Raw genomic sequence first — 8,845 nt, forward strand, 5'->3', positions numbered from 1 at the left:
ATGAAGAAGAAAAATTTGAAGCATCGTCTCAAAGTCCTGTTCAGATTCCCCCATATTTTGAAGATTCACAAGATTATTATCCCTATCTAGGGATAGAAGATTTATAATTGGTCTCATAACGGCTACTTTCTCAGATTTCAGATTGGCTTATAACAGCCTTTTCTCTCTAGACTTCAAGAATGGCCTCATAACGGCTCTTGGTTCTCAGATTTCAGACTGCCTCCATAACGGCTAATTATTATTCAGATTTGCAGACTGGCTCATAACGGCTGGTTTCTCCCCTCTTCAAGAATTTTCTCAAAGATTTCTCCAGATTACTATTCATCACTATTTGAAGATTACTGTTCCTACTCACTATTCATATTTTGTCTGCTGACACTACAGTGCCGACAGTTACTATTCAAGATTGACAACTTTTACTGTTCCAGATTGGCGCCGACTCTACAGTGCGCATGCTTTACTGCTTACTTTTGACTGTGGACTACACAGTACTGCAAAATCTGCTTTTCACTATTTGCTCCATGATTGTATTTTGTTTTATTTCTTGTAAGTTGCCTATATAACGGCACCCCTCTCCCCATTGTAAGGCAGAAGCTTATTACTGGAGAAGCTTATTACCCATTGCTTCAGAAGCTCTCTACCCTTTTCCCTGCTTTCTTATTTCGATTTCTTCTTGTATCTCCTCCTCTTCTATCACTTACTTATGTAAGTCCTATCACTTACTTTTGTAAGATATTTTATCAATATTACTTTCAAGTTTTGATTTCAACTTCTCAACTAATTTTAATTTCAGTTCTTTAATCTTATTATACTATTGTCATTACCGCTTCATGGCTAGTTTTACTGCTTTGATTTAAATGTTCTTTTGCATAACTATCATCTTCCCCTACTACCCTGCATTATTTTGCATATTGCGCTTCCTCCCCCTCCGTTTTGGTATCAGAGCCATAAGAGTTGTGATCTCTTTGCTGCCTTGATGTACACCCTGCTCTCTCTTGACCTCCCTGTGTCTCGTCTTGCTTTTGATCTTTCTGAGTATTTACTCCCTGTTGACCTTTCTCTATGTAGAGCTCCTAGTTGTTAAACGGTAGTCCACCACCCTGTCAGTTCAGTTTGCAAGGTATCTGTAAGTCCAGTTGAAAACCTAGGGTTGGCATGTTAGGGCGTGAAGAAGGAATTGTGTGTTAGGCCAAGGGTATGTGTGGATAGTTTTGCGTCTAGGAAGGACATGCTTAGGAAGTTTGCCTTGTGAGTGAGTACCTAGGATGAGATTCCGTAAGCCGATGCCCAGTGAGTGATTTTGTGTGTAGTTTGTGTATCAAAATGTGGAGATCTAATTCTTCTGTTAGCTCTAGTTCTAGCTTACCACCTGACGTGGTTAATTTCGAACAATTTTCTGTTGAAGGTGATGATAATTTTAAATTTGATAAATGGAACATCCCCAAGCTTTCTGCTAAAGATGTTTACACTACTTTTTGGTTAAAATCTTTTAAAACTGAATATTCTGTCAAAACTGTTGAACAAACATTTGCTATTTCAGGTAATAATCAGACTATTACCTTGTTTAATAAGAAATTTATTAATGATTCTCTTGCTAAAAGTTACAAATTTCTGTATATTGGTTCTGTTCAAGTTGCAGTCAAGCCTTTGACTCGACTTGGTATCAATGCTTCTGTTTTGTTATGTTTGCGTGATGCTAGATTTGTTGATTTTCGTACCAACATTCTTAGTATGATTCAGTCTTCTCTGTTTAATAGTCCTGTTCATTTTGATGTTTTCCCTCATATTTCTCTTGCTTTAAATGATGTTCATATTCTTAAAGCTTTAATTTTGAATATTCTTACTTCTGGTTATAATATGGAAGAAGGTAGCAGACCTCTTGCTATCATCTACCGTATTTATTATAAATTGATGAAAACAAATCTAGATCCACAAGCTGTGATCAAGAATCCAGGTGAATCTACTTTGTTAATTCAAAGTTCTATTCATAATGCTAATATTAAAACTCCGAAAATGATTCGATGGGATGAGATTGACCTCCCCAACGAATGGCTTTTGGAAAATGTTACAAAACCTTCTCGAGTAGTGAATGATGCCTCTAATCTTGATTACATCCAACAATACCTGGATGGATGTGTTAAAATCAATTTTTCTGATTTAGGACTTTCAAGTAGAATTGAAAGACCTCTTTTGGTTAACGAACGAAGGAATTCTTTTGTTGGTTCCACAACCACAAAAGGACTTCGAAGTTGTGATAAGGATGTGGATGAGTCTCTTAATCCTCCTCCTCTTTATCCTACAGTTAACCCTGATTTGAAACTTAAAGGAATTTCTACTGATTCCCAAGTTTCCTCTGCCTATTACTCTACTAGAAATCATCCTCCAACGGATGATGAAGGTGGATCTATTTCTCCTTTTGCTTCTGATTTTAATGCTCCTCTTCCCACTGATCATTCTCATCAGTGTAATGTTATTACTGCTCCCATTAAAGATTTCTTTTCTATTATTGATTGGCCAGCTTTGTCCAAGGATTTTAACTCAAAAGAAAATCGTGATTTACGGCATGCTTACCATGCCAAATATTTTGAAAAGGAACGAAATCTTATTAAAGTCAAATGGACTGAGATGATGATTGAGTCCCAAAAACATATTTTATTTTTTGATTAGCTTCAAAAACATTTCCCTGTCGATAATGTTTTGAATGTTGTCAAACAGAATTTTGTTAATGAAGATAAATCTGTTGTTAGATCTTCTCATCCTCCTCTTGAAATACTCTTCTTGAATGTAATAAAGTTATTGTTAAATGTTCCCCTTTCAAAACCCATGATAAATATCCTATTAATAACGATAGGAAAATTATCGAGCAAAATAATTTTGTTAATCAATCTCTTCATATTATAGGACAACAATTAGATCGTATTGAAGAGAAAATTCCCTCTCCCTCTACTGATTTAAGAATTTCTTCCACTCCTTCTAAGATTGAAAAGCCTCTGATTTCCCTTCCTGATCTAAAGAAATCTTCTGGTTTAAAAACTACTTCTCAAATGAACCTTGAGAAAGTAGACCAATTACTTTCTGAGTTAAAAACTACTCGTGCCAGTACTTCTGGACAGAATTTTGCTATTGAAAAAGCTTCCTCTTCTGATTCTGAAATTTCTCATGATTCTACTGATTCTGATATTAAGATTCTTGAAGAAAACTTTGGCAAGATTGACTTGGAGCCAAAACTCCAAAGGATCTTTGACGGATCCAGATCTTTCAATCCCACAAAGAATTTTTATCCAAAACCTACTCCTCCTGATTTACAATTTGAAGAAAGATTTCTCCAATCTCAATTTTCTGTTTCTGCTGATAAATTGTATGAATGGAATATTGATGGTTTGTCTGAGCAAGAACTGCTTAATAAGATGAATCATATGTCTATGGTTGCTAATGCCTATCTTACTAATCACAATAAAAGCCAAGCTGATATTGTGGATTTACTTGCTACTGGATTCTCTGGTACTCTTAGAAATTGGTGGGATAATTATCTCGCTGAATAGACAAGAAACCAGATCAGGACAGCAGTAAAGTGTAATGAAGACGGCGAACCCATTCTTAACGAAAATATGGGTGAACCTGATGGTGTTAATACTTTGATTTATACCATTATCAAAAATTTTGTTGGTACTCCTTCTAATATTACTTCTCGTATTTCTGATTATTTGAATAATCTTCGATGCCCTACTATGTCTGACTATAGATGGTATCAAGATGTTTTTCTTACTCGTGTTATGGTTAGACCTGACAGTCAAAAACCTTATTGGAAAGAAAACTTTATTGATGGATTGCCTTCATTATTTGCTCACAAAGTGAAAGATGAATTGATTAATTCTAATACTGGTCTCATTGATTACGAAAACTTGACTTATGGAGACTTATTCTCTACTGTCAAGAAACTTGGTATTAAAATGTGTATTGATCAGAAGATGATCAGACAACAGTTAAAGAACGCCAAGAAAGCTAAGTATGAAATGGGAAATTTTTGTGAACAGTTCGGATTGCCTCCTATTGCTCCCTCTCATAAGCATAGGAAGAAATCTGGCAAGGTTTTCATGAAATCACCCACTCCATATTACAATAGTCATAAGAAAAGAAAATTTAATAAACCTAACAAGAATTTTTCAAAAAATCCTAAAAAGAATAACGATTCTAAATTTGAAAAATATTTTTCGAAAAATAAATGTTTCAATTGTGGAGAAACAGGACACTATGCTGACACGTGCCCTAAACCTCCCAAAAAGATTAAAAAATAGATTAATGCTTTAGACATTGATGAAAACAATAAAGAAATTTTTTTTAGAATTTTTCAAAACAATGATTTTTCTGACTTTTCATCTGATAATGATTTTCTATCTTCAACTGATTCTGATTATCACTCTGCTTCCGAGATTTCTGAAAATTGTATTAAATTTGGTTGTGCTGATTCTTGATGCAATACAAAAACTTGTTCAGTTCTGACTAAATCAGAAGAACAAGAAGATTTACTTACTTTGATTTCAAAAATTGAAAACCCTGATTTGAAAGAAGAATATCTTAAAAAACTTAAAAAACTTATGGTAAAAGATTTTGAAAAACTTGTTAGCACTAAAATCTCTTTTGAGGATACTTTGAAACGATTTTCAAAACAAAAATCCAAAGTGGTTACTATCTCAGAGTTGCAGCATGAGATTAGTAACATCAAGAAAGATATTGTTAACTTGCAAAGTGACTAGCATATTGTAAAAACTGAGAACAAAGACTTACAACAAAAGCTTTTGCTTTTAAGTCTTAAAGAATGTTTTCTAGAAAATGTTTCTAATAATGAAAATGATAAAAAAATTGAGCATGATGATGAAGCTAAATCCAGCTATAATCCTCTTTCTAAAAAGATTGATTCTAAGGCTCTGGCCCTGAAACCAGAGTCTACTGTTGCTACTTCCCTACCTATTTCTTCTATTGCTATTACCAACAAATTTTCTCCCTTCAACCCTGGTTCCCAAGTTTCTTATTCAAGTACCCTTGCTTCTCCTTATGATCCCTTTGCTGATAATTCCCAAAGACCTCGAGCTACTTTCATTAGGTATGATAAGACGTCTGCCTATGTGACTCTTACTTATTCCCAGAATTTGTCTTTCATTGAAATGAATCGATCATCTTCTTCTAAATCTCCAGGAGATATTGCCCTCTCCTATTTTCTTCCTAATTTCCATTGGATTCCTGAACATCCTCAAAAGAATTTAGCATATTATTCTAGTATTTTACGTCAAACTGATTCCTTCTTTTTTAAGACTATTTTTTGCAAAATTAATCCTCAGAAATTACTTTTCCATAGTGTCTATTTTAAAAGAATTATTTCTGAAAAAGAATGGGGTGACCATCCCTCTGCTCCAAAATCCCTTAACGGATTCAACATTCCTTTTACGTATTATGATTATATTGAAGCCTGGTTTAAGTTTATGCTTTACCAAACCTCGAATTTTGATCATTCTTGGTTTATTAATTTTAATAAAAATTTCTGCGGAATTCTCCCTCTCTGGTTCTCCAGATGGTGGATGCAATTTGGCATTCTTCCTGAAATTCTCCCTCTCAAATTAATTGAAGCTTTCTAGAATTTTAAGGTTACTTACAAAGTTGATGCTTATGGTTCCAAGTTTCCCCCCATGCTACACTTTGTCAATATATATATATATATATCAAACATGCATATTTTTCAACTCTCTTGAAATACATTTTAGAACTACAATGAACTCTCTTTTGTGAAAACGTGTGTTGATTAATAAGATAACAATGAGGCTTGTAAAACTATGCATGTAAAAGACTGATAAGATTAATTGTATCGTATGACATGGTACACTGGTACGTGCGGGATAACGGCCATGGGCTTACTATACATATTAACTTTATTGTCAAATGTGTGTGTGTGGGCTTCGATCCAATGGTTTCATGACCAAGGCGCATCCATTCCCTAATGGATGGTCTCTATAGGATGGACATCATTAGTGGTGTGGGCCACCCGAGGTCGGACTCGGTCATGCCACTAATGGGATGGACGGTAGCGTACAATATCCGGGGCATCAATGTTGTATTACAGGTCACTTGGGACAGCGCCAACCTTGCTGAGAAGGGGTAATATCTCGGGTAGACTATACGGTTAAACTATTACTGTTACTCATAATTATATGCATATATTATATCTATATCACATCCATGATAAACTGTCATCTCATAATGTTGCATGTGCTTTATAAACAACTGAGTTCACCACTTAATGACGGGTACGTTATATGCTTTTATACTTACTAAGTCATTGGACTTACCCTTGTATTATTTCCCTTTTTTCTCTATATGTAAAACTATGCGGTTATAGATAGTTTAGCAGAAGATCGATACCGTAAAGCTTCTGGTTATTGTGGAAGATTTGATCTAGGAGATGCTTGAGGACTTACAACGAGCTTAAGTGGGTGCTCATGGTAATTAGTACGTTACGTTATGTTGTAGACTTAGAGCTTTTACGCATGTCTGCATGTTAAGGTATAGCATGAATCCCTTTCAAAGTTGATGATATGTATAGTATTTCAACTACTTTGATGTTCCTTGGTAGATGCTCTAGTTGTAATGATTAATGTTTATAGAATCTTTTTGTTTCTGCTGTTTAGTATCCTCTGTTTTGACGAGTAGAGGTCCCTGAGTCTTGTTCCGTGAGGGAAAGGCTGGGAGACGAATCATGGAATTAATTACCAGTTAATTAATTTTCGAGGTGTCATAGTTATGACCTATAAGGCATTAGTTTTTCCTGCATTAAAATACTTAGGCGATTGCCGTCGGAAGTATACCACTCTTTTATTAACTGAACAATACTTTTATGGTGTATTGACAGAGACAACATCTCTTTTAAATGTTTACTAAAACTGCATATTTATTTCTGCTTAAATTGGCTCAATCATACCTAATTGTGAGGTTTACTTACTACGTCGTTAGACTTACGCTGTTATTACCCTTTAGGAAGTTTGTCACTAGAACCCAAGAGTGGCATGGTTGCCACTACGGACCTTGCTTTAGAATCTTCATGTTGCTTTCAGGTTTGTTTTACATTATTATTAGTTGCTCCATGTATTTAATTTCGAGAAATCTACTTATCCATTTGATGATTTAATAGTAACTCAGATTTGTTTCACCTTCCTATGCATTAACTTTGAAAATGCTTAGAGGGGCGATTTCTCATTTAGCCACGAGTTGGTTTAACTAGGGTAATTACCAGTAACTCTGCCACGTTAGCCAAGGCTAATTTTGAGGATGTTAAAGGTTGTGGCGCTTAAGTGGTGGACTGATAAGCAGGAGGTTGAGCTTGGTGAGATGAAAGGAATTGATTCTGAGCTTGTGAATGGGGTCCCGGAGGGTATTGATTCTAAGCCTAATAGATGTACCTCCTTGATTAAGTGGCTGATTCTGCTTCCAAGAGAAATTGGGGTGATTCCGCCACCCTAAATTGTAAGTCTTAGCAAAAGGTCCACTTGAGGGTTTCCTGTACTCCTTGAAGGCACTGACTTGCTTCGTCGGATACTCAGCAGATATTGACAGAGATGGGCAATTTTGGGTAAAGTGCATCAGGGCACATAACGAACATACGTCAACTTGGTAAGCATCTGCTGCATTCACTGGTTTGTTTAGAGCGATAGCTTCAACCTTACGCATGATATCTTTGAGTTTCCCCCTTATATTAGTATCATCCTTCATCTCATGGAGGCCTCCCTTTTTGGGGGCGACAGAAGATTTACCTCAACTACTTGAAAAGTCCCATTGTTGTGAACTGTCGAATAGCTCATCCAAAGATCTGTAGGCTTCTTCCCTAGGAAGATTCAAGAATCCACCATTCATGGACTCGATCATGTTATGCTCCGGTTGAGTCAACCCATTGTAGAAAAATTGAACAAGCCTCCATCTCTCAAAACCATGGGGTGGACATTTCATAGTCAACTCTTTAAACCTCTCCCAGCTTTCAAAGAATTTCTCATCCTCATTCTGACTAAAACCGCTGATCTCTCAACGGAATTCATTGATCTTGGATATTGGGAAGAATTTATTGTAGAACTTGCTTAGTAGAATTTCCCAAGAGGTGGTGGATCCAGGCATGTTGGAGTGTAACCAGGCTTTCGCCCTACCATGTAGGGAAAAAGGAAACAACCTAAGATACACTGACTCACTAGAGAAGTTTTGAAATCTGAAAGTATCACATATCTCCAAGAAAGTCTTCACAAGAGTGTATGGATCTTCATTCTCTAGACCTTGGAAAGCAGGATGGATATTAATCACATTCGGCTTCAAGTCAAAATGAGTGGCATTGGTAGTAGGCAACACTATGCATGATGGAGTGTTGGTAGTGATGGGTGCAAACAACTCCCTGAGTGTCCTAGGTGGATCCCCATTCTTAGCTTGTTCTCCCATCTCAACAAACTCTTTCGAATCAAACTTGAAACTTTGAGAGTTGGCAAGTGAGTTTGGTGGCGTTCTTAGATTCTTTCTCGCTGTTTTTTCAATCTCAGGATCAATGGTAGTTAGCTCTAGATTTAAAGATCTGTGACCAAGCATGCAAATAGCAATTAAAAACTAAAAACTCAGCTGATGATCATGCGCAGGTGCGCACAACTCAGCTGCTTCTACTGTCTCGGCCGCTGGTGTGCTCGAGTGTAGCAGGGTTGCACTCGATCGCACTTGCGTTGGTGTGCAGGAGTAGATGCGATCCAGAGTTGCAAAATAGAAAATAGTAAAATTCATTTTTTGTCTTTTTTTTTTGTAAGATCACTGGAACAATAAACAAATTGCAGAA

The 8,845-nt window shown here is 36.2% G+C and overlaps 1 non-coding gene across 1 annotated transcript; it reads left to right on the forward strand.

Annotated features, from left to right (window-relative positions):
• Window positions 1-7,966: 7,966 nt before the first annotated feature.
• Window positions 7,967-8,073, forward strand: LOC132173157 (small nucleolar RNA R71). Its single transcript, XR_009439253.1, has one exon. It is a non-coding gene; the product is annotated as a small nucleolar RNA R71 (small nucleolar RNA).
• The last annotated feature ends 772 nt before the right edge of the window (window positions 8,074-8,845 follow it).

This window comes from Corylus avellana, chromosome ca2 (assembly GCF_901000735.1).
Source record: "Corylus avellana chromosome ca2, CavTom2PMs-1.0".
In the NCBI taxonomy this organism is placed as follows: domain Eukaryota; kingdom Viridiplantae; phylum Streptophyta; class Magnoliopsida; order Fagales; family Betulaceae; genus Corylus; species Corylus avellana.